The sequence below is a fragment of the Palaemon carinicauda genome, unplaced genomic scaffold, assembly GCF_036898095.1.
Source record: "Palaemon carinicauda isolate YSFRI2023 unplaced genomic scaffold, ASM3689809v2 scaffold713, whole genome shotgun sequence".
NCBI classification, from domain to species: Eukaryota; Metazoa; Arthropoda; class Malacostraca; order Decapoda; family Palaemonidae; genus Palaemon; species Palaemon carinicauda.
In genome coordinates this window covers 1-25,093 of record NW_027171998.1, presented here as the reverse complement: position 1 = coordinate 25,093, position 25,093 = coordinate 1, and the positions used below count along the sequence as shown (strand labels likewise).

The window sequence follows — 25,093 nt, the reverse complement described above, 5'->3', positions numbered from 1 at the left end:
TGATGATGTATGTAAACAAACATGGCGGCCTGCTCAAATCGCCGGCAAATTAATTCTTCGATTTTCGTCAATTCTTCGTTATTTCCTCCTTTATTATCTAAAAAGGTAAGTTTATATTACAAATGAATCCCTTTATTTCTGTTTATAGTTACGGGGGTGTCTGCCGTTTATGGGGACAGGGATATCTTTCTTATTACTAGCCAAATCGTATTTCATTATGGGGTTGATGTTCTTTACAATTTTCTAACATACCATAATATGATGTTAATTTATCGTTTTGACTAATAACACAATTTACCTTTACCACGGCAATATTTTCTAAGTTCATCATGGTCCGTACGCAAGTCACGGGTAGCTCCTGCTTAGTTTCCAACTTCCCGATAGACAGAGCCCGTGTCATCCCAGTCTAAGAAACGTTCGGTTTTACAAATTAATACTGTCCCGTCAATCTACATATTTACCCCTTAGTTAAGTATGTAGTTTTTAAGGACACGTCATGTTTAGTGACATTTGATACTGCTGGGATATTTATCATGAAATGTTATGTTAGAAAAAGGCCGTTACAATGCGTCGTACGCTGAAGCCACGGCCAACTTACTCGGTCGTAAAATTTCCCGCAATCATTGTTTCCTGCCTGATTATAATAACGCCCGTTTGGCGGCGCTCGATTCGCATATCAGCAGGTCGCGCAAGCATGAACAGTTTTCGATGTTCGTACGTATGTTTTCGCTAATTTCAACAATTTTCATTTTAATCTCTTGTTAAGATTGTTATTTCTTTCGAAATCGTCCCAAAATTATGCCGAATACTATTTTGTTTTATATACAAACAAAGGTTAGGTTATCCAGCATCTAGTTAAGATATTTCGTCAGATAAAGCCAGTGTCAAATAAAGCAACCGAACTAACCCTTTCGTGGGCCGCGTGATTTCAAATTTTTAATCCCCCCCATGACCCGAGATTGACCTACAGCCGACCCTTTCCAAGTCTAACCGCTGTGATGGATAGACCTGTTCCGTATAGTTTCTCTGTGAGTGATATTTTCGAGTTTATCTCCCGTATTGATCAGATTGATGCAATTAAGACCCTCAGATATATACATCTACGTGATTTCACTCGTGTTACCCCCGAATTCTTTCACTATTTATTTCGAGAAGGCCTCTTAAGGGATTTTAGAGGTACATGTAAAAAGTGTAAAACAGGTGATGTGGCCCTGATGTGGTTTTAGCGACTACGGAATTTAAGGTAAGCCTGAGTAACCTATAATATGATCATGTGGATAAGATATAATTTTGAGTGCTGCCCAAAGCTTCTTTTCTGTAGGAGAGAGACTTACGAAGGGGGTCCGGGGGCTTGCCCCCGGGTAGGGGTAGTGACCTGGGAACTACTAGGATTGGTTAGGTTTGGTTTGTGGGGTTTGTATGTTAGCAACAGTGTTTGGGGGGTCGCAGGGGGGCGTCAGCCCCCCCGTTTAGTTCACGATGAAGGTAAGGACATGGCTTGTAGGTCAGGTTAGGAGGGGAATTTTGGGTTAGTTGTCCATTTTTCTCGCACATTTCCGACATCCATGACCAGAGGGTTCCTAGTATGTAGATTGTTGGGACAAGCATTTACAAAACCAGTGAATTTAATATTTCATTCCGTGATCATTCCCGCGAAAAAGAGCAGATTTTCCTACTTAGTTTCCAACTTTCCCGATAGATAGAGCCCGTGTCATCCCAGTCTAAGAAACCTTCGGTTTTACAATTTAATACTGTCCCGTCAATCTACATATTTACCCCTTCGTTAAGTTTGTAGTTTTTAAGGACACGTCATGTATTCATTCCCGTAAAAAGAGCCGATTTCGGACTTTTTTTTACTCGATTTCAAGAAACATTCGGTTTTACAATTTAATACTGTCCCGTCAATCTACATTATTTAACAAATCATTCCCGTAAAAAAGAGCCGATTTCGGACTTTTTTACCTCGATTTTCGGCCGGTCAAAGGGCTGTCCCCATAAACGGCAGAGGCTCCGTTACGTAATTACGTTTTCTAATGTATAATGTACAAGTTCATTTTATGACAGGACCGGCTGAAGCCCCTAAGGTGACCCCAAGCAAGATTTGATTTGTGGTGTCCATTGGTCCTCAACATCACCTTTGCTTAGTTATGACTTGTGCTTGATTGTTTCATGCAATGTGAAGGTGTAAATAATTGAATTTAGGTTGTGAATTCACAATATACTCCAGAATTCAATTTTCACAATTGTAATTTAAATTGCGTAGTTTGTCCCTTTAGTTTTATTATAGTTTAGTACAATATCAATTAGGACATTGGAACTTGGGGGTGTATGTATGAAAGCGGCCACCTGTATGTATTATTATGTCTACCTTAGAGTAGGGCAGTGTAAGGGGGGCGGGGGGCATAGGGGGCGTCAGTCCACCCCCACCCCCCATTAGGTAAGTAGGTAAGGACATGGTTTGTGAGTTAGGTTAGGGGGGAAAGTTTAGGTTAGTTGACGTCCATCTTTAATGAACGTGTGAGGAACTGGCCTCTCATATACAAAGGCTCCGGAACTTGCATAATATAATAGATGTCTCTAAATACAGCATTTTGAATCCCATGGCCTACTGTCGGCATCCACTGTTAATTTCGATATATAATTTAATAAAGAAAAGTGTTTAATTCACTAAGTTATAGAACATTTAGGTTTTATTTTATATTTATATTAACAAAAATTTTCCCAAAACGACTTTATTTAGTAAATTTCAACCCATAACCATGAATTGCTGTGTTATGATAATCAAAGTAATCAAATCTTAAGTTTTTATAATTGAAAATTAATGCCCAAATTCCATCCCACATGTTCTGCTTGCCAGAACATAGGAACAATGAGGAAATGATTATGTCAGAGCAAATAACCAATAAATCCTTATCTCAATTAAGTAAGGAGTTTATTTTCAATACGATGAACACTGCTACAAAAGACTTCATAGAAAATAGGATTTAAAGTCACGTTTTCTATGCATCCGGAAGTCCAGGCAAACTAAAGCTCCAGTGTTTAGACCGTCTTTCATCATTGTTAAGCAGTTGTGACAACGGTGACTGGTTTTTTATGATGATCACTGTCAGGGACTACAAAGTTTAAAAAAGGGATTTAATTATACAATTAGGCTGGTACGTACATGGCGTTTTGAATGTTTTTTTGATATGGACGACTGTTTGAAACGCGTAGATGTTCCTACACATTTACAAATCTTCGTTCTTTATTAGAGATTGATTAAAGCATAGCTGGAACTTAACAGTTAAAAACTTTTACAATGAGTTGTTGGCAGTAGCCGGTAGATACTCGCTAGTGGTGGGAAAGCCCCCCTTTCTGCCCGCAAACAACACAGTCACTTTGATTCCCTGCCGCTGAAGAACACAAACGTGCTATTGGGCATTGGCTTCTCTTCAGACTTGCTCTTTAAGATTTTCTCTCTTTAACTCTTGGACAAGGCGTTTGTTCTCAGTGATGACGCTGTGGTGCACCTTTGGACTTAAATCCTTGAAGGGGAATAAAACTCTGGGTGTGATCTTGAGTATCCAGCTAATATCTCGCCCTTGAGTCAGACTTCTCTGATTGTCCAACCCCCTGACGAGTCCGAAAAGAAGACTTTATCGGGAGAAACAGGTTCCCACTTCCGGAAAGAGACCGTAGTTCTCCGTATGTTTTATGTCATTGATGATAATATGTTTTAAACTTCTTAGTTTTCGCTGGTTATTGTCATGAAAAACGTTCAAAATACTGGAGCCCTTGTCTGCCATACATTCCGAATGCACAGAAAATATGGATTTCCATCTCATTCTCTAGACTAAAGAATGGTTTGTAGCACTTAAAACAGTCCTTACACTCATCAAATAGTCTGTCCTATTCCTTACACATTCTCCTTCACACACCAAACAACACAAAGAGAACTGAAACATTTTCCTTTACTCAAGGTGTTAACTACTGCACTGTACAGTAATTGTTCAGTGGCTACTTTGCTCTTGGTAAAGGTAGAAGAGAGACTAGCAATGATAAAGCAGCTCCGCTAGGAGAAGGACACTCCAAAATCAAACCATTGTTCTCTAGTCTTGGGTAGGGCCATAGCCTCTGTACCATGGTCTTCCACTGTCTTGGGTTAGAGTTCTCATATTCGAGGGGACATTCAGGCACATGATTCTACCTGTTTTTTTGTTTCTTTCCTCACTGGGCTGTTTTTTTTTATAAGGGCTTATAGCATCCTACTTTTTCAACTAGGGTTGTAGCTTAGCTAGTAATGATGATAATAATAAAGATCGTTGGTTTGTATTACATATATATATATACTGTATATATATAGAGAGAGAGAGAGAGAGAGAGAGAGAGAGAGAGAGAGAGAGAGAGAGAGAGAGAGAGAGCACAGTCTAATATGATCTTCATGAATGATCTGGTGGAAGTGCAAAGAAAATATGTGCACATGAACTGTTATTATTATTATTATTATTATTATTATTATTATTATTATCACAAGCTAAGCTATAACCCTGGTTGGAAAAGCAAGATGCTATAAGCCCAAGTGCTCCTACAAGGAAAAATAGCTCAGTGAAGAAAGGAAGTTAACAAACTACAAGAGAATTAATGAACAATTTAAATTAAATATTTTATGAACAGTAACAACATTGAATTATATCTTTCATATATAAACCATAAAAACTTAAGAAAAAACAAGAGGAAGAGAAATAAGAAAGAACAGTGTGCCCGAGTGTACCCTCAAGCAAGAAAACTCCAATCCAAGACAGTGGAAGGCCATGGTACAGAGGCTATGGCACTACCCAAGACTAGAGAACAATGGTATGATTTTAGAGTGTCCTTCTCCTAGAAGAGCTGCTTACCATAGCTAAAGAGTCTCTTCTACCCTCACCAAGAGGACAGGAGAATGTGGTGTACTGAAAGAGGGAATGTCTGAAATTGAATTGGACATAAGAATAGGCTGAAGTATTGACAAATGAAAAGTTTGTACGTGAAAAAAAATTTCTTAAAAATGTTTACTTTGAAGATATTGAAATACATTATACTATTACAGTACTTTGCTTTGGTATGTGTTTAGATACATTACTGTATTTTATACATTGTAAGTTACTGAATTACTGTACTGTATTACGTGCTGAAATTCCTTTTGACAATTTCAGGACCTTTTGCCATGACATCGAAGATGTACGACGCTATACAGGAAACTCCGGGCATGTCGCCTTTCATCGCCACGGGTCAGATGGGAGGCGGCTGCATCAACGAAGGGGAAGTGTACGAGGTGCATCTTGGAAAGGTCTATTTGAAGAGAAGCTCCAATGAAAAGTTGCAGCAGCATTTAAAGTACATTTACCCCTTCACAAGTCTTGTGGTACATGGAAAAGGTATTTAATTCTTATCAGAGTTTTTTCAAATGTCTGGTTTATAAAGTCTATGGGATTGAAGTGAATGAGTTCTCTCCATTCTCTGCAATCTAATGCCCCTTTGCTGCCCTGCGTTCTGAGCCGTTATATTGGTTCTAAGCCACTTTATTCCATTTGAACCACTTCATTGACTTAAACGATTTTCAAATCGTCTCGGTCAATGAGATTTCAATGACATATGTATTATTTCTATTTGTGCTTTACCATAGTTCTTCGAGATCTGACTTTTTCTCCCGACACGTGGCCATTCTTTTTTATTTTGTGGATGTTCAGAGTTTGAAATGGACATATGATGAAAGAAGTAAAGAAGGATTAAGCTGGAAAGCGTTGGGGGCGACCAACGGAAAGCTTCAGTAGATCAGGAAGACCCGAGTTGAAATTGCTTAGAATTGAAGGGAGGGATGAGAGAAAGCATTATGTCTAACTCTACAGACCAATTATCTTAATGGTCTAATAGTAAAGTGCTGTGTGATGGAGTATCTATTTCAAGAAGGGGACTTCTTGGGACACGCGTAGTTCTTATGGATGCAACTTCTGTATGTTTGCCCTTTTTTTCATGACTACCGGTACCGTATATGCAAGGATGTTTTTGTGATTGGCAGTGTCCTTTGTTTTAGCCATGGCTCTTGCTATCCTTCTTTCTCTTTTTGTGTCTGGTAAAATGAGTGACTTTAGGGAATCTACTGTGATGTAAATAAATCTGCCGTTGATATCATAATGAAATTGATAATTTCAATTCGAAAACTTCATACCATTTGTAAACAGGTTATTTCCTGATGAATGCTTGTAAACGAGGCTTAAGTGATGGTGATCCAGAAATTTGTCAACTTGAAGTTGTTCCGTAACTGAAATACAAACCATGCTATTTAATATGGGTTATTACTTCGTCGGAGCTGAATGACGAGCCATTAGAGTTTTAACGAGGGTTTACTACCCCACCGCTAGTTAGCGGGGGGTAGGGAGGGGTAGCTTGCTATCCCCCCCCCACACACACACACACACACCGGTGAATACTTCACTTTGCTTTTGGTGAATCATTCACTTTGCTTTTAGCTCGGGTGATGATCAAACGTGTCTGCTCTCACCCTCGCTTTGACTGCCATTAATCTGTTTTGCTTTTTCTTTATACAGTGTGTGTGAAGTTTGCCTCTATTAATATGCGTACGTGTTCTGGTTTACCCGACCACCCTTGTGGCACCTTTATGTCGGCGGTAGACACAGATCCTCACACCTTGTGTCCTCATTGTAGGGGCCAACGGTGTGAAAAGGGTAATGTATGTGGTGAGTGTAGGGAGTGGTGTACCTCCCAGCGGGAGAGGTTTGCCCGGCGCCGGAAGAAGAAGTCCAAAAGGGATATTTCTCCTCCAAAGGCTTCTTTGAAGTGAGAAAATCCCAAGGCCTCTTCTTCCATAGCCCAAACCTCCTCCAAGCTCCCACTCGATCTGTCTCTTCCGAGAGGCCGTCAAAGGGGAGCATAGACCGTAGTTCTGTTGACCGATCCCGGGGTGCGGGAGAGGTAGTTGCTTCCCATAGCGAGGCAGCTGCCCCTCCTCCCTCGGAGGAGGATATTGATTTCCCTGTGCCTAATCGTGATTTGTTACAGTTTGATATGATCAAGCTGGGAGCAGCTGTTTCTCAATCGCCGGCGATAGCAGACGTAGATCTTCTGTCTATCGTCGACGTTGTTATTACGGAGGCCTCTGGTGTGTCGGATCAAACTGCTCCTGTTGTTGCTGAGGTAGCTGAAGGCTCTGATTCCCCCTCTGAACATCTTTCGAGGGTGGAACTTAGTCCCACGGTCTCTCCTGGTGGTGACTCTCCCCTCCGGGGGAGTTCACTTACCGAGACTCCTCTGCGGAGGCCTTACGAAGGTCAGCTTGCTGATCCCACGGCCCCTAGAGGGCTAATAAGGCGGAAGGCTCATCCTCCCCTTCGCCGTATAGGACTTCCTTCTCCTCACAAGGGAGTTAGGAGGCGCCTTTTCGGCTCGTCGTCCCCGCAGTCCTCTGCGGAGGAGACTCATCATTCACCGATCCTGCCAGCTACCACCTTAGACCTCTCCGAAGATCGTTCGCGATCTCCTTCGGTGGAAGGTCGTCCTTCGGAACTCCCTGACCTGTCACCCTCCAGACCTGCTGTCCTGCCATCACCCTTCAAGGATGCTGATCCTGTCATTGTACAGACACCGGTGCGTTTGGGGCACAAGGGACTTGAGCGCAAAACTGTGCCTTAGTCCCTTAAGCGCCAGGCACCCCCTGTGCGCCGACTTGCTGCTGTTCCTGACTTAGTGCCACTGCTCTCTCTCTTGCGCGCGCGCGCTCCTGCTCATGTTCTTAAGGGCCAGGGTCCCCCTGCGCGCCCTCTTGCAGTTCCTGCCACAGCGCTCAAGCGCTCTATTCGTCAGCGCACTTCTGGAATTAAGCGCACAGCTACAGTTCCTGACACAGCGCGTAAGCGCTCACCAGCTCGCCAGCGTGCAGTACAGAAGGTACCTAAGTTAGCGCACGGGCGCTCACAGGTACCCCTGCCTTCTTCCTCCAAATTGCGCACCCCTGTGCGCCCGAATCCTGTTGCGCACCCAACTTAGCAGCGCACACCTGCGCGCCTGAATCCTCTTGCGCTCCTATCGCAGCAGCGCACACCAGTGCGCCCTAATCCTGTTGCGCGCCCATCACAGCAGCACACACCCTTGCTTCCGCATCCTGATGTGCGCCATGCGCGCCCACGATCTCCTGCGCGCCCTCGTTCTCCTCAAAGGGCAGTACCTGCACCACCTGCACAACGTTCTCCTGCGCGCCAGCGTACCTTTGCGCTCTCACGAGGCTGCGCAATCGCGCCCTCGCCCCGTGCTTCCTGACACGGGCGCTCCACGCCCACGCTCTAGGAATATTTCTCCTGCGCACGCGTGCCTAATAGTTTCGCCCGCACGGGCTCATCAGCAGGTTCCTGCGCGCACGCGCGAGCAGAAGGTTGCTCATGCTCCAGCTCCTATCCAGCCTTCAACCCCGCCCCACGTTCCAGCTCCTGCGCGCCGCACGCCCTCGCCATCACCTATGCTTGCCCTTGCGCGTTGTCACGTGCGCACGCGCGAAGTTCCTGTCTCGCACGATCCTTCCGCGCGCGATCCAGGGCAGGGCTCATCGCGCGATTTACGCCGCGATCCCGCACGCGACTTCATGGGGCTTCAGGCAGACAGATCATCTTCTCGTTCCCCCCCTCGCAAGCGCAGAACAGCACACTCGCCTGAGGAGGGGAGGTTCCCGGACAGGTCTAAGAAAACACTTTCAGCTCCGTTTCAGGCGAACCCTCGTTTGTCGACTCCTCCTAGGGATCGATTGATCCCCTTCCCTCCAGAGGGAGTTTCTGACAGCGCGACTGTCAGCCAACAGCCCTGGTTTAGTACCATAGTCAGAGCTCTCATGCAGGCTTTTAAGCCTGTGTTCTCTGAACTAGGTCACAAAGCAGTGGCTACCTCGTCTCCCCCTGAAGAGGAAGAGAGGAGTCCCCTCCGTGATGATTTCTCCGAGGGCTAAGCTGTCTCCTCGGAAATCCATGCGCAAGGTTCCCTCTTCCCCCCAGACTTTCTCTCCCTCCCCTGCGGACGAGGATTTTCCATCCTCAGGGGAGTCGGACGAGCCGGTCCGTTCCCCCATCGCACCAATGGGGGAAACTCCGCCTCTCCCTGAGAAGTCTCCTCACACGGGGTTGGAGAAGAGCCTGCATCCATCGTTGCTAGAGTCCTGTATCCCTTCCAGGAGGGAGCCGAAGGACTCGAAGACTTTGCCTAAGTCTTCTACAAGGATCAGACAGGAACCAGCTAGACCTTCGGAGAATGTCCACGTGTCCCCCCAGGAAGAGCCACTGGGGACTGGAGACTTTGCTGCTAGCCCTTCGGGAGGAGAGCATCAAGAGTCAGAACATGCGTTCTGGCAAGTTCTGACCCTCATGAAAAATCTCAACGGGTTTCTGGACCCTGAGATTCCTCCTCGTGAGGGTAAGGACACATTCTTGGACCGAGTCTACGGCACCCAGAAGCCCTCTAGGGCCAGTGCAGCCTTGCCCTGGTCACAAGGGATGAAGAGTGCTAGAGACAAGGTCGAAGGCCAGCTCTCCGAGCTTGCCTCCTCCAACAGATCCAGCGCCGGTAACTAAGCTCCTCCCTCCTCCTCGAGTCCACCAGAGGAGGTATTTCGAGATCTTAGAGGAGACTTGTTTGAGTCTTCCCATTCACCATTCTTTGGAAGAACTCACTGGGGGAGTCCTTCTAGAGAGACTTTCCAACCGGCAGGTTTCGTATTCTGCTACTGAGATCCTAAGCCAGGAGAAGGTGACGAAGTGTGCCATGCAGGCAACTTCGTGGCTTGACATCTGGCTGGGGTCTCTGGGCATCCTGGTGCGGTCTGTGGACCTGTCCAAAGAAAGCACCAGGAAGGCACTGGAGACATTCTTACTCTCTGGCACGCGGACCATCGAGTTTCTGGCCCACCAAGTCTCGAGCTTGTGGGCCAATACAATCCTGAAACGTCGAGACGCAGTTGCCGAGAGATTCCACCAGAAAGTCCCCAGTTCCGACGTTAGCAGGCCCAGACACTCTTCCGTGCTCGGTAAGAGTCTGCTCGAGCCTAAGGATGTGGAGGTAGCTGCTGAGAGGTGGAGGAAGTCCAACCAGGACTCCCTCCTCCATAGGGCCCTGACATCGAGGCCCTACAAACCTCCAGCAACTCAACAGCCCCATCCAGCTAAGAATACGAAAAAGACGACAGCAGTGGAGCCAAAGGTGTCTTAGCCCTTTCCCATCAAGGACAAGAAGGGCAGGAAGTCCTCCAGGGGAGGTAAAAGTCCTAGAGGGAGTGGCCGAGGCTGTAAACGCTAGGATTGGCAGTCCCCCTGCATATCCACCAGTGGGGGCATGCCTACAAAGTTGCGCAACAAGGTGGCAGCAACTCGGGGCAGATACCTGGACGATTTCCGTGATCGCTCAGGGTTATCGCGACCCGTTCACATACTCTCTATCTCCCCTGACAGCGAAGCCAGTGTCATTGAGCTCCCTTACCATGAGATCGGTAAGGAGGCAAGCCCTTCGGGAAGAAGTCGAGACCATGTTGAAGAAGGACGCTCTCCAAGAGGTGGCATACGGGTCTTCAGGCTTCTACAGTCGACTCTTTCTTGTAAAGAAGGCGTCTGGAGGCTGGAGACCAGTCATCGACCACTCGACCCTGAACAGGTTTGTCAAACAGACTCTTTTCAGCATGGAGACGGCAGACACGGTCAGACTTGCAGTGAGACCGCAAGACTTCATGTGTACACTGGGCCTGAATGACGCGTACTTCCAGATCCCAGTCCATCCGTCTTCCAGGAAGTACTTAGGATTTTGCCTAGACAGCAAGATCTACCAGTTCAAGGTGCTGTGCTTCAGTCTCTCCACAGCTCCTCAGGTGCTCACCAGAGTGTTCACCCTGATATCATCGTGGGCTCACAGGATCGGTATCCGTCTCCGCCGTTACCTGGATGACTCGCTGATCCTAGCAGACTCGGAGGCAACCCTTCTTCGCCACCGAGACAGGCTTCTCGAGCTTTGCCAGGATCTGGGGATCATGGTAAATCTCGAGAAGTCCTCTCTGCAGCCCTCTCGGAAATTGGTATTCCTAGGCATGGTCATAGACACCAATCTCCACAAAGCCTTCCCATATATTAGGACCGAGTACCCTGCTTCTCATAAGTCCTGCTATCAATGTGGATGTCATGAGATTCAGGTAATAAAAGTTTGTGGCAGGCATAACAATTTTTATTTGTGTTCGATCTACCGGAATCCAGACATAGATGATTCTATCTTCGATTGTCTTCTTACCATTATGGCTAAGATACAAGAAGATGATAGAAAGGCTTCTTTTGTCTTTGTTGGTGATTTTAATGCTCACCATAGGGAGTGGTTAAGTTCTATCTCTCCTACCGATCGCCATGGCTTAAGAGCTTTAGACTTTGCCTCTGAATCAGGCTGTGCGCAAATCATAAATGAAGCTACTCACAGGTCTGGTAATTGCTTGGACCTCGTATACACTGACTCCCCTGGCGTTATAACTAGTAAGGTTGGTTCTCCAGTCGGGACATCTGATCATGCCTTGATTTCATTATTAGTGAAGACTGAGCAGCCTGTCCCTGATATATCATATTCTTGTAAAATTTATATGAAATCCCAAGTAGACTGGAATGGGATTTTACATGATCTTTTGTGCTTGAATTGGTCACAATTATATAATAGTGTAGATCCTGTTGTCCCTTTCAATGAGAATCTAGTCAACATAATTGATAGGCGTATCCCTTCTCGTGTGCTAAGGTACCGAGTGAAGGACAAACCGTGGTTCAATGATTATTGTAGACGTGCTTATTTGGAGAAACAGGAGGCCTATCATCTTTGGAAGGGTAACAGATCAGATTTGACCTGGAACAACTATACTCAGCTTCGAGCTTTTGCTCAGAGTTTATGCCTCAACTGAAAAGGAGTACAATTTAACCATAAAAGAAACACTTTCTGGTACAACTCAGGAACATAAATGGTGGTCTACCCTTAAATCTGCACTCTTTGGTGTAGATGCAACAGTTCCTCCTTTACTTAAACCAGATGGCTCAGTCACTCACTGTCCAAAGGAAAAGGCAACCCTTTTGGCTGATGTTTTTGACAGTAAACAGAGTAATGAAAAACTTGAACTTCCTCATTCATGTTTTCCTGAGGCTAAACTAGCTAGTTTAGCTTTTCGATCTCGTGAGATTAAAGCTCTGTTGGTGGACCTTGATGCTTATGGAGGTGTAGACCCAAATGGTATTTTTCCTTTGTTTTTTATAAAGACAGCAGATTTCTTAGCTCCAAAGTTATCTGTTATTTTGCGCAAGTTAGCAAGAAGAGGAGCTTTTAGCACTAGTTGGAGAATTGGTAATGTTACTCCTCTATGTAAATGTGTTTGTGGTAGCTCAAGTCCCACTGATTACCGCCCAATTTCCATAACCCATATTATCTAAAGTTTTTGAAAGTCTTCTGGCAAAACGTCTTAATAGGTTTGCTGAAGGTAATCATCTACTCCCTAGTTTGCAATTTGGTTTTCGTAAAGGCCTTGGAGCATGTGATGCCCTTCTTACAATCTCCAATGCTGTACAGAAATCCCTTGATTGTGGTCGGGAAGTTCGTATGATTGGCCTTGATTTTAGTGCTGCCTTTGACCGTGTTAATCATGAGACCCTTGTTTTCAAACTGAAACAGTTGGGAGTGGGTGGGTCGTTTCTTAGCATTATCATTGATTTTTTAAGTAATAGATCTCAAAGAGTTGTTGTTGATGGGCACCGTAGTGATTATAGGAATGTGATATCCAGTGTTCCACAGGGTAGTGTTCTTGGCCCATTACTTTTCATACTATATACACATGACATGTGGTTTGGCCTAGAAAACAAGCTTGTTGCATATGCAGATGATGCTACTCTCTTTGCATCAATTCCATCCCATGAATGTAGATCTAGGGTTGGTGAATCCCTTAATAGAGATTTAGCTAGAATTAGTGCATGGTGCAAATTATGGGGTATGAAGTTGAATCCTAACAAAACTCAAAGTATGATTGTAAGTAGGTCAAGGACGGTGGCTCCTCAACATCCGGATCTCAGTATTGATAATGTTTCTTTAAATATGTATGAATCTTTCAAAATTTTAGGTGTGATTCTCGACAGTAAATTTACTTTTGAGAAACATATAAGGTCTGTGTCTTCTTCAATTGCACAAAAAATAGGCTTATTGAGAAAGTCTTTCAAGATTTTCGGTGATCAATCTTTTCTGAAGAAGTGTTTTAATTCTTTCATTCTACCTTGTTTTGAGTATTGTTCTCCTGTCTGGTGTTCAGCTGCTGATTCTCATCTTAATTTGTTGGACAGAAACTTACGGTCTATTAAATTTCTTATTCCTGATCTAGATATTAATCTCTGGCACCGTCGTTCAATTAGTTCATTATGCATGTTGCATAAGATTTTTCATAACTCTGACCATCCTTTACATTCATATCTCCCTGGACAATTCTATCCTGTTCGTAATACTAGGCAGGCAGTTAATTCTAATAGCCAGGCCTTCTCCATCACGAGGCTCAATACTACGCAGTACTCTAGAAGTTTTATTCCAGCTGTTACCAAGTTGTGGAATGATCTTCCTAATTGGGTGGTTGAATCAGTAGAACTTCAAAAGTTCAAAGTTGGAGCAAATGCTTTTTTGTTGACCAGGCGGACATGAGTCTTTTTATAGTTTATTTATGACATATTTGTTTTTGATGTTGTTAATAGTTTATATATGACATGTCTGTTTTGACGTTGTTACTTCTTTTAGAATGATTTATTGTTAATTTGTTCTCCTCATTTATTTCCTTATTTCCTTTCCTCACTGGGCTATTTTTCCCTGTTGGAGCCCCTGGGCTTGTAGCATCTTGCTTTTCCAACTAGGGTTGTAGCTTGGATAGTAATAATAATAATAATAATCAGATGACAGGATAGCAAGGCTGAGGAAGGTCGCAAGGGCTTTCCTCAAACGAGAAGAACTTCCAGCCCAAACGTGGTTACGTCTCCTCGGCCACCTCTCTTCCTTGGCCCGTCTGGTTCCCAATGGTTGCCTCAGAATGACATCTCTCCAGTGGCAACTCAAGTCTCGGTGGAATCAAGGACACGATTCCCCGGACTCTCTGATCCCTATGGGTCCCGTGGAACAGACAGACCTTCAGTGGTGGTTAGCAGACGAGAACCTACGAAAGGGAGTGGATCTTCTCGTCCTTCCCCCGGATTTGATGTTGTTTTCGGACGCATCAAAGATAGGGTGTAGGGCCCACGTTCTGAACCACAGGACCTCAGGCCTGTGGTCAGAATCAGAAAGGTACCTCCACATAAACCTGCTAGAAATGAAGGCCGTATCTCTGGCGCTTCAGAAGTTCCATCAGTTCCTGGCGGGCCACTCTGTGGTGGTGATGAGCGACAACACCACAGTAGTGGCTTACATCAACAAGCAGGGAGGTACCTTCTCGGAACAGCTATCTCATCTTGCAGTAGAGATACTGAGATGGTCCGAAGTCCACTCGGTCACACTTTCAGCTCGCTTCATTCCAGGCAAGAGGAATGTGCTCGCTGACAGTCTGAGCAGAGCGACGCAGATAGTGAGTACCGAATGGTCTTTGGATCCTCAAGTAGCCAACAAAGTCCTGACTTTGTGGGGTTCCCCGACTGTGGATCTGTTTGTTACAGCGCTGAACTTCAAGCTGCCGCTGTACTGCTCCCCAGTCCCAGACCCCAAGGCTCTCTGGTAAGATGCCTTCCAACAACGGTGGGACAACATCGACGTTTATGCCTTTCCCCGTTCTGTCTGATAAGGAGGGTGCTTAACAAGACCAGAATATCGGTCAATCTATTGATGACCCTGATAGCTCAGCTATGGCATCACGCAGAGTGGTTTCCGGACCTCCTGCAACTCCTTACGGAGTCCCTGAGAGAACTCCCTCCACGTCACGAGCTACTCAAACAACCACATGGCAACATCTTCCACAAAGCCGTAGCTTCGCTTCGACTTCACGCCTGGAGACTATCCAGCACCTCCTCGCTGAGAGAGGATTTTCGCAACAAGTTGCGAATAGGATGTCTGGACACCTGCGCAGGTCATCCGCAGGGGTCTACCAAGCGAAGTGGCAAGTTTTCTGTGGTTGGTGTCGTGGAAGGGGTGTCTCTCCACTCGATGCCACTATTCCAGCAATAGCGGAGTTCTTTGTGTATTTGCGGGAAGAAATGCGCCTTTCAGTCTCGGCGGTGAAAGGCTATCGCTCAGCCTTAAGTCTAGCCTTCAGGCTCAAGGGAGTGGACATTTTTTCCTCGCTGGAACTTTCTCTACTCATACGGAGTTGTGGACTTACCTGCCCTCAGTCGGAAGTGAGACCTCCTCCATGGAACGTGGTTCGAGTCCTCAAGTCTCTGAAGAGACCTCCCTACGAACCATTACGTCAGGCTTCAGATCGCCACCTTACTTGGAAGACGGTGTTCCTGCTAGCTTTGGTTTCGGCCAAACGAGTCAGCGAACTTCATGGTCTCTCATACGACATCGCCTATTCAAGGGGATGGGGGGAGGTAACGTTCAGGTTCGTCCCTGAGTTTGTTGCCAAGACTCAGAATCCGGGAGTGCCGGACCCTCGGTTCGACTCTTTCCAGGTTTCGAGTCTTCGTTCTGTAACAGATGACCCAGACCATCTCCTACTGTGCCCAATAAGGAGTCTGAGGTTGTATCTTAAAAGAATAGCTGCAGTTCGTCCCCAAGTGCAAGCCTTGTTTGTGAGCACTGGGAAAACGAAGAGGAGGGTCTCTAAGAATACCATCTCAGCCTGGATTCGCAAGGTAATACACCTAGCTTTGAATCCTGACCCTCCTCCGTCACGTCGCCCTAGAGCACATGATGTCAGGGGCATAGCTACGTCCCTGGCCTTCAAGAAGAACTATTCAGTGACTACCTGCAAGACGTGACACACAGGAGACTCGATACGTTCTCTATCGGCCCTGTGGTGGCTGCACAACAGCTGGTCTCACTTGAGGCTTCTTAATGGATAGGTAGCAGAAGGTTGAGGACATTGTTACCCGGTTTTAGTCTGCATGAATTAAAAGGTTTGCCTGGCCCTTATTCTTTTCTTCATCCTCTCCTCCCTTGGAGAAAGCTGCATCCTGGGTTCTCTGCACAGTTGACCTCAAACCACTGCAGGTAAACCATGCTTCCTTGTGTTCCTAGTATTAAGGTTAATACTCTCACGTCCCCATACCCTGACGAGATGGTATTGGGAGAGTCCTAGCCTAGAATTCCATCTGAAGAACTCCAGGTCAACTTCCTAGGACGAGTCACTCTTCTCACCTTCACACACAGCTTATGTAGGCCGCAGCAGTTGCACAGCAATGTTAGCGAGGTGCAGGGACTCCTTATTGCCTGAGTACTTACACACTCAAGTATGGAATCCCCGGGCAAAGCCAAAGCCAGTATGGCAGGGACTTACCACCCTTCCTAAGCGGCGAGTCACCCATATTAAATAGCGTGGTTTGTATTTCAGTTACGGAACAAATGACAAATTTGTAGATAATTTGTATTTTTCCTAACTATACAAACCTTAGCTATTTAATCAAACTTGCCCGCCAGCCCTGTCCCCCATGAAGTCCTACCTCTAAGGAAAGTGAAGTATTCACAGTTGTGTGTTAGGGGGGGGGGGGTAGGTAGCAAGCTACCTCTCCCTACCCCCCGCTAACTAGCGAGGGGGTAGTAAACCCTCGTTAAAACTCTAATGGCTCGTCATTCAGCTCCGCCGAAGTAATTACCCATATTAATTAGCTAAGGTTTGTATAGTTAGGAAAAATACAAATTATCTATGAATTTGTCATATATCAAAGTTATTTTCAATACTTCAAAAACTTTAAAGCAATCATTTTGTCCCTCACAGAAAACCACAACATAACTTTCGAATTCCCTTCAAGATTCCAAAATAAGTAAATCAGACAAAGTTCCTGTGCTGTGCTCAGACTCTGTATCAAAAGTGTCTCATTATAATCTTATAGAGAGCATCATTAGGACGATCACTTGTCACTTACACATTATCAGTTTTCCTGGTTGTTGTAATTTGAAGGGAAATATTTCAAGATCCATCATTTATTTATTTTCCGTAACACTGGACCAGTCAAGATTACTATTTTGAATGTGGATTACATGTGAAACGAGTTCCCTCCACTCTCTTCGATTCTCCCAAACTGATATCATTGTTAGGTTTTCTTGTATCCCCTTTGACCTTCTTACAGGTCAAGAAGAGGCAGCCTTCATGGCTAAACCTCTCCTGACCAACCGTTCCTTGTCCCCTTTTGTCCTGTGTCAAAACTTCCCCATTTTTTGAGTACCATTTGGGATTATTTCTTCTGCCAAAGGAGTTACGTCTTTAATCCTTTATTGTTTTGGGTCATTAGTGTAGAGGTACTTTATGGAACAAGAATTCAACCAAATGTTTTCATAATTGACAACAATTGATAAGGATTTTGAAAGCGATTAAAAGGTGATATTCTTGATACTAAAACAGCAATGGAAAGGAGAATATGATTCACACTGATTTTGTTGTAATCAATGATAACAGCTGAGCAGAGTTTGAGCGCAGTCTTTTAACTCTTTCAAGATGTTAAGGCCATGTTTGGAGTTTCTCCTCTGGATTATAAAAGAGGACGGATAATTCAGATATCTTTTGTATTTAGATCCATTTGACAGGAGTTATACATTAGATCCGTATCTCATATTCCGTTTGCAGTAAATATTTCTGGATGACATCTGAATGTTCAATGAGTAGCTTCTTTATAAGTTATGCAGAAAACTGAACTTGAGTTGAACGAGGACAATTAATAGACCCTATCCAGGTTCATTATGCTTAAGAAGTCAGCAGATGTTGCTTCAAATGTTTTATTCCACCGTTATTGGAACATTGACTGTCTGTCTGCATGTCAGAAGCTACGTTGAATCTTTATCTTTTAAGGCAAACTTGCTTGAGGTTATGATTTTCTTGTTGTGAAATAGTGTCTGTTTGCTTGGAAGAGTCCAGACGTCTGTTGGGATCACTTAGTCGTCTTTAACACCCAACTGCAGGCAAGGCCCTATACTCACTTTATGTAAATCAAGCAAACCTTGTCAATAATGGTACTAATTAAATTATGTGATTATCTGTCTTCCTCTTATCATAAGTGGTCGGTTGCCTGATGCGCCCTTTCCAGTGCCTTCTTTCAAATGCATCTTCTTCCACCAAACCTCTTCTCTCCACATCCTCCTTCACCTTATCTCGTCATCTAATTCCCTGCCTCCCTCTCGATCTTCTCCCCTTAACAGGTTCCTTCCAAGCCCGCCTTATTCCCTCCTCACCATTCATTCTCACGATGTGTCCACACCACACAACTTGAAGAAGAAAAGCCTTGATAATACTTCAAGGTGGACCATTTTTTATTTATCCTATACAGTCCCTGAATTTACATTGTAGCAGAAGTTAATTTGTTTGGTATATTTATTTTTGTTTCTTATTTCTTCCTCTTGTTTTTTCCATCTGGGTATTTGAGTCTCTCAAGAAGCTTGCTGTACAGACTTGTTTCCTTTTCCTTTTTGCTCATTTTGAATAATGGAATTGCTAGAATAGAAAGCTTCTTAGTTTATTTCCTTTGGTCCAAAACTACTTCAATTAAATCATATTTACCATAAAAATTACTTGATATCTTAATTGAATTATTATTATTCTTATTATCATTATTGTCACACTCTAAGTTGGAAAAGCAAGTTATTTTCCCTGTTGGAGCCCTGGGGCTTACAGCATCCTGCTTTTCCAACTAGGGTTGTAGCTTAGCAAGTAATAATAATAATACTTGGAGGGGTGGGGGCTTCCTGGCCATCCTCCAGTAAGTACCTCGTTATGAATTTTACCAGCCCAAGTTCCAGCTGAGCTGAAAGCAGACTCTTACCAAAGGACTCAGGTTTGTGTAGTCAGGAGAAATACAAATTACTTTTAGAATTTGTGATATTTTCTGTTGTATTTTTTATAAAATAAAGCCAATGTTTTGCTTTTCATTATTTCTATATTATGGTGCTGTATTTTCTATTGTATTTTCTCTTTAATAAACAATGTTTTTCAGCCCACTACAGTATACTGTATATAACAATATGTCTGCTGTATGCATTACTCAAAGGGCACTTTTCTTCCTTCTACCCTACCTACGTGTTCCCCCCTCCTCTCTTTTTTCTTGCTGTCCATCCTCACAACATTCCCTTCATGCTGCAGGTGCTGAATAGCCTCCCTGGGCCCTGTGTTGGGCCATCTGGCCCAAATTCATAAATCCCATTGAACCAGTATATCATTTTTATTGTTACATTTTAAATAGTGGTATTTTTAATTCACCACAAAGACATTGAAATGTTTATGGAGATCACAGATGAATCCAGCCATGACAGACCAAGGAGGCAGCTGCCGATGACCTCGAATTACATAGCAGCCCAGTCTGCCCTATCTGAACCTCGACATGTCACGTGGAGGACAACCCCAAGTCTAGACATCTTGCCATCGTGAACCTTATAAAGTCTGAGTACTTAAAAGATGCTTCTCAAGTCATGCCGTGTCCTGTCCTTACTCTGGCCAGCGTCAGTGTGTGAGTATCACCAGGTCTTCTTATGACTGTGTTCAAACCTTACACTTTCTAGAGCTCATGTTTCCATCATGTTAAGCATGAAGGTTGTTTGTTTGTTCCTACACAAATACAAACCTCGTAGTCCAACAGAAGTATACTTTCAGGGAAGGTGGATATGGCTGTTTGAACTTCACTGAGGTGGAGGTAGTTACTGCTGGGTGGTGGGGAAGCCCCTCCCGTCTGACGGGCCACTGAGCCCATGCTTTGTTTTCAGCTGCTGTAGAGTACAGGTGAACTTTTGTTACTTTTTCTCTTAGATAATTTCGTTAGCAGATCGTCTTGCGAGAGGAATGTTTGGAAGGAAGGATGGATTTATAGTGGTTCAAACCAGCCATTATCCACATTCTTGTTTCTGTTAGACAGCATTCCTCTTTCCTATTTATTTCCTCATTTGTGTGGCTAAGTGATAACAATGGCAACATATTCCTAAGAAGGTTGGCAATCCTTAGACATTTATGTGCACGTGCACGAGACTCCTATTTTGTGAGCAGCTGTGCTGCCGTAGGAGTTCTCTCATCTCCCTTCACTGGAGACAAAGAAGACGATAACTCATCGTAGAGGACTCCTGTGCGTGCATCCACAAGCTCTCTTCTGAGAGTGCATCTTTGCCGTCTAGTAAGGACAGAGACTCGAGAGTTCACTTTATCACATTACACAGGGTCCCTACAGTACGTTTCAGAGTGTACCATCTGCTAGATCCTACATGCCGTGCCCCAAGAGAAAGAATCCTACACGTGGGCCAGATCACCTGTCACACAGGATATTCTTCCTCTAGATCCTACCAAGGAAGACTTCTCTGAGAACATCCAGAATGACTGGTCTATAGGAGTCTCGTACTTGTGACTCTACTTGTGACTCCTGACGTTTCCATCCCTACGGGAGAGAGAGTGTGGTACAGAAAGTGTTCTTTCCTCTTCCTGGACGATCTTTCATATCGTTCCCAGTAGAGAGAAGGAAGCAGTGCATACCTCTGTTATATCCGGTCTCATACCTAAGGAAGTACTGTACCCTCAACCGAACACTGCTGCTTCCCCCAAAGAATAAGACATCTGAGCAAAGTAGCAGTTAGTCTTTGGTGATCTCTCTCCAAGTACGCAAGGATGGTACGTACCAAGAACATAGCCAGCTCTAAGCAGTACAGGATATAAAGTTGTTCACACCTGTTGTCAGCACTTCGTTTCGTTGCACTTCTTAAAAGATTTTATTTTAATTGTTTGTTACTTCTCTTTTAGTTTTATTTATTTCCTTATTTCTTTTCCTCACTGGGCTATTTTTCCTGTTGGAGCCCTTGGACTTAAAGCATCCTGCTTTTCCAACTAAGGTTGTATCGTAGCTAGTAATAATAGTAATAGCATGTAGATCTTGTCATTGGAGGTATTCTTTTCCAGCACAAGGACATCCACAAATATACATGGACTTCACCAGCCATGTGTCAATTACAAAAATCAAATAATCACATAGCCATTAATAAAGAGAAAAGGAGGACTCTGAGAAATGTAGGAAGCTATAGAGGAGCAGATATTGGTAGTGATCACCACCATGTCATGCCACATATAAATTAAAACTGAAAGCACCCAACAGAAAGGTAGATAGAATACCTAGATTTGATACAACTAAGCTTCTAGAAGAGGAGCACACAGAAACATTTACAGTTGAATGTAGGAATCGATTTGCAGTCTTAGAGCCTTTGAAAGACGAAGAGCTGACAATTAATGAAGAATGGTGTGATGTTAAGAACATATATCAGTCAGTTGGTAGTGAAGTCTCGGGAGTCGTAGTTACAAGGAGAAAACCATGGATATCAAATGATACTTGGGATACTATAAAAAGGAGACAAAGACAGAAATTGATTGTTGAAATTTTTGAGGAAGTAATGAAAATTACAAGGTATAGCATGTTAAGTATTCCAGTATTGATAGTGAGGTCAAAAGAAAAGCCAGGAATGACTGGAGAGAGTATTTAGACAGTAAAGCAGATGAGGCTGACAAAGCTATGAATTCAGGGAGTGGTTATGGTGTAAGAATTACTCATGGAATTATTAATGAAATCTCTATGGGGAGGCCAAGAAGAAGTCCCTTTTCTTTGGAGGGATGTACTGTATAGGCAACAGTGGTAGAAGGTTCCTTCATCCACTCTGCAGTTATTGTCATGGGCCCAGGCCCTTCGAAGACGGCTGCAGCGAAACTTTTGGTATCTGCCATACCTTCAGTATTGTCTTTGAAGAAGCTCTGTCTGCCTCCAAAATAGGATCAGGACCTCCATCTGCTTCTTCCTCTTATGGAAAGTGTTGACAGTGCTCCACCCTACCGTGCCTGATCTGGCAGTTCAGGAGGGCTGGTAGAGGTAAGAAGTAAGGTAAGAGGACTCGTAAGTCGACAGTCCCCTTTTCCAAGTGCAGAGAGTGCGGATGCTCGTCTTCACATCGGCCAACCTGGAGCAGAAAGAAAGAAGAGAGAAAGACTTTGTGCGTTTGGTGGACCTGAAGGACGCTTGTTTTCAAAGACCCGTTCATCAGTCTTACAGGAAGTACCTCTGCTTCATCCTCAGGAGATTAGTAGACCAGTTCAAAGCTTTGTGCTTCGGACTGTGCACTGCTTACGTAAGTTGTCACTCTGGTCTCATTTTGTGGCTCTTGGACGGGATATGGCTTTTGAGGAGTTTTGTCATCTGTCTGATCCTGGCTTCTTCCAATAGGCAGTTGCTTGAGGATTGAGACCGACTACCCTCTTTTGTCGCAATTTGGGGTTTGCGATGAATTTTGAAAAGTAGTCTCTCCCTCCTCAACCGAGGATCAAGTGCCTTGGCATGCAGATAGATATGATAGTCTTTCCACCAGACAATCTCATTGACATAACCAGAGAGGTGTTGCTCCCGTTCCCGTTTGAGAAGCTTATTCGACATAGGTGGCTCCACAAGCAATCTCTTCATTAGTGTCTGAGGTATCACTGGCCGTTAGCTAGCGATCTCCAGTGGTGTAAGATTTGTGGGATAATCTTATCTGGTGGCTGGACAACACAAACCCCACCAAGAGTGCTTCAGGGAAATGGGTCTCAGAAGAAAAGCACCTCAAAATCAACTTGTGGAAATGAATGCAGCATTTCTAACACAATAACTTTCCAACGCAGTTTAATAGGGTACTCAGTAGTGTTGATGAGCGACAACGCTACAGTAACAGCATATGTTATGAGGAGCAACTGTCACGCACTCTTGTGAATTGACAAGTTAGGTTTACATCTGGGCAATGGTCTATCCTTTAGAGCTATTAGCAAGGTGTCCCACACCAATAGGATCACTTGCACTCTACGCCTTTCCCTCTTTAAACGTGATGTTGTGGTGGATCAACAGAGTTTTGATCATGCCCAGGTGTCAGGAGTACCCTGGTGGCTCCCTGATTACCACAATGTGAGTGAGATCCTGATCTGTTAACACTTTGAGTCGAGTTCCCCCAGAGAACTGTGAATACTTCCTCCAATCTGTGAAGTCGTTTTTGGTTGGAGACTGTGCAGTGTCTCCTCCGGACAGAAGACTTCTAGCAAGGGACTGTGCAGATGTGTGAAGGTCTACAATTGGCCTCGGCAGTTATTATCTAAGGAAGAGGACCTTATCTGTGATTGGTGTCATAGAAGGGACACTCCTCCCATCATTACTGCTCTAGCCCAGATAGCAATTATCCTTGTCCCTGTTTTCGCTAAGGAAGCGCTTCTCAGTCGTGCTGGGGAAGGCTATTGCTCAGCTTTGAGCAATATCCTCTTGACTGAGAAGCTAGATCTATTCTCCTCGTGGGAGTTGTCTATGCTCGTGAAGAGCTTCAAGTAGCCTAGTCTTGTCCACCCCTGGACCTCAGTCCCCAGAGTGGGATGTGATTAGTATTTTCAAGTTTCTTATGCATGCCTCATATGAACCTTTTAAGATGAGTGTCAGACAAAGATCTGACTCTGTACATTGTCTTTCAGCCACCTTAGCTTTGTCAAAGTGAATTGGTGAGCTTTTGACATCTTGCATATTCCCAGTCAATCTGAAGGACTAAAGGAGGCCGCCTTCGCTTGTTCCGGAGTTTGTGGTCAAGACCCAGCTGCCCATGATACCATGTTTGAGTCCTCCTTCATCTTTTCTCAGGAGGCACCCAGAGGTCATCAGAATTATTGGCTCTGTCCTGCCAGTTTACTGTTGGTATGGGCATAACGCCTGTTTCCTCTCTCAAATACTTCACAAGTTCCAGGCCTAAGGTTCAAAGTGTGTCTCCAGCTGACTGACTGAGAAGTCTTCCGTTGCCACCTGTCAGTAGTTCTAACTACCTCGTTCGATGTTAAACGATAACCCTAGCTTTATGAAAAGGACAAAGGTTTGTATAGTTAGGAAAAATACAAATTACTTAAAATATTTGTGAATTTTCAGCTGGAGAGAAAATGTTGATATTATTTAAAGTTACATAAAACCAAATGGAAATTAGTATTTGAAAATTCACTTATGTAATAAGATAAGTCTCGTCTTACTCTTCAATTAACTGAATTTGTTGTCCAGTCTATGGTCCTCTGTAACTCGATAGTACTCTTTCCACTTGTTGTGCATTCACAATTATACAAGTGTGAAAAGTGTGAAAGCACCTGACGGGAAAGATGTAGTAGCACAAAGTTACATACTGTAATGTCCCTCTTATGTTTTATCTCACATTATATCAATCTCTAAGTCAAGATAGTTAAGTAGGGTACTTCAGATGGAAGCTTAATAATGTAGATGTCTTGTTTTTATAAAATGACAGCAGGTTCTAAGTACTTGTTCATGTTCAGAACATGTACAGACGGTCCTCAGCTTACAAACCTTCGACTACAAACATTGAGAGATACAAACACAAAGATAAGATAAAGAAATACTGTAATGAAACAATACTGTATCATTTAATACAGTGAGCAAAACGACGTTTGTCATAACCTGATATATATTTCAGATGAAACCCGACTATTTGCTGACTTTTGCAGCTAAAAATCATAGGCATGGGATTCAAGTTAGGCCTACCCTGGGCCAAAATAAATCCAAATTACTTACAAACAATTCAACTTACAAAAAGCTTCTTGGAACAAATTGAAGTTGAGGACCTATATAAGGAACCTTCTGAGTCACTTTATAGGAACCAATTAAGGACGTTGGGTGTGGTACTTCTGCAAACTCAAACAAGAGTAAGTTGAGATTTATTGTTTTATATGAGGTCATTTTCAACCACTTTTGTAATATTGTGATTGGTTGTCTTCTATATTTGCTGTTATATGATTTAATAGATAACCATTAATATCGCTTAGTGGAATATTTGGCCCTTCCTCAGAATGGTAAGATTTGCAAATAGAAAAGCAGTTACTGTATAGGGTAATTTTGTTGACTCTTAAGATCTCAACTAATTGCCTTTGTCTTTAGATTTAAAAATGGTTATGTAGCATTCAGTG

General features: G+C 43.9%; 1 long non-coding RNA gene across 1 annotated transcript; it reads left to right on the top strand.

Moving 5' to 3' along the window:
* On the top strand, positions 1 to 24,829 carry LOC137637408 (uncharacterized). The gene is made up of 4 exons (XR_011043620.1): positions 1 to 105; positions 5,172 to 5,393; positions 19,400 to 19,619; positions 24,604 to 24,829. It is a non-coding gene; the product is annotated as an uncharacterized lncRNA (long non-coding RNA).
* The last annotated feature ends 264 nt before the right edge of the window (positions 24,830 to 25,093 follow it).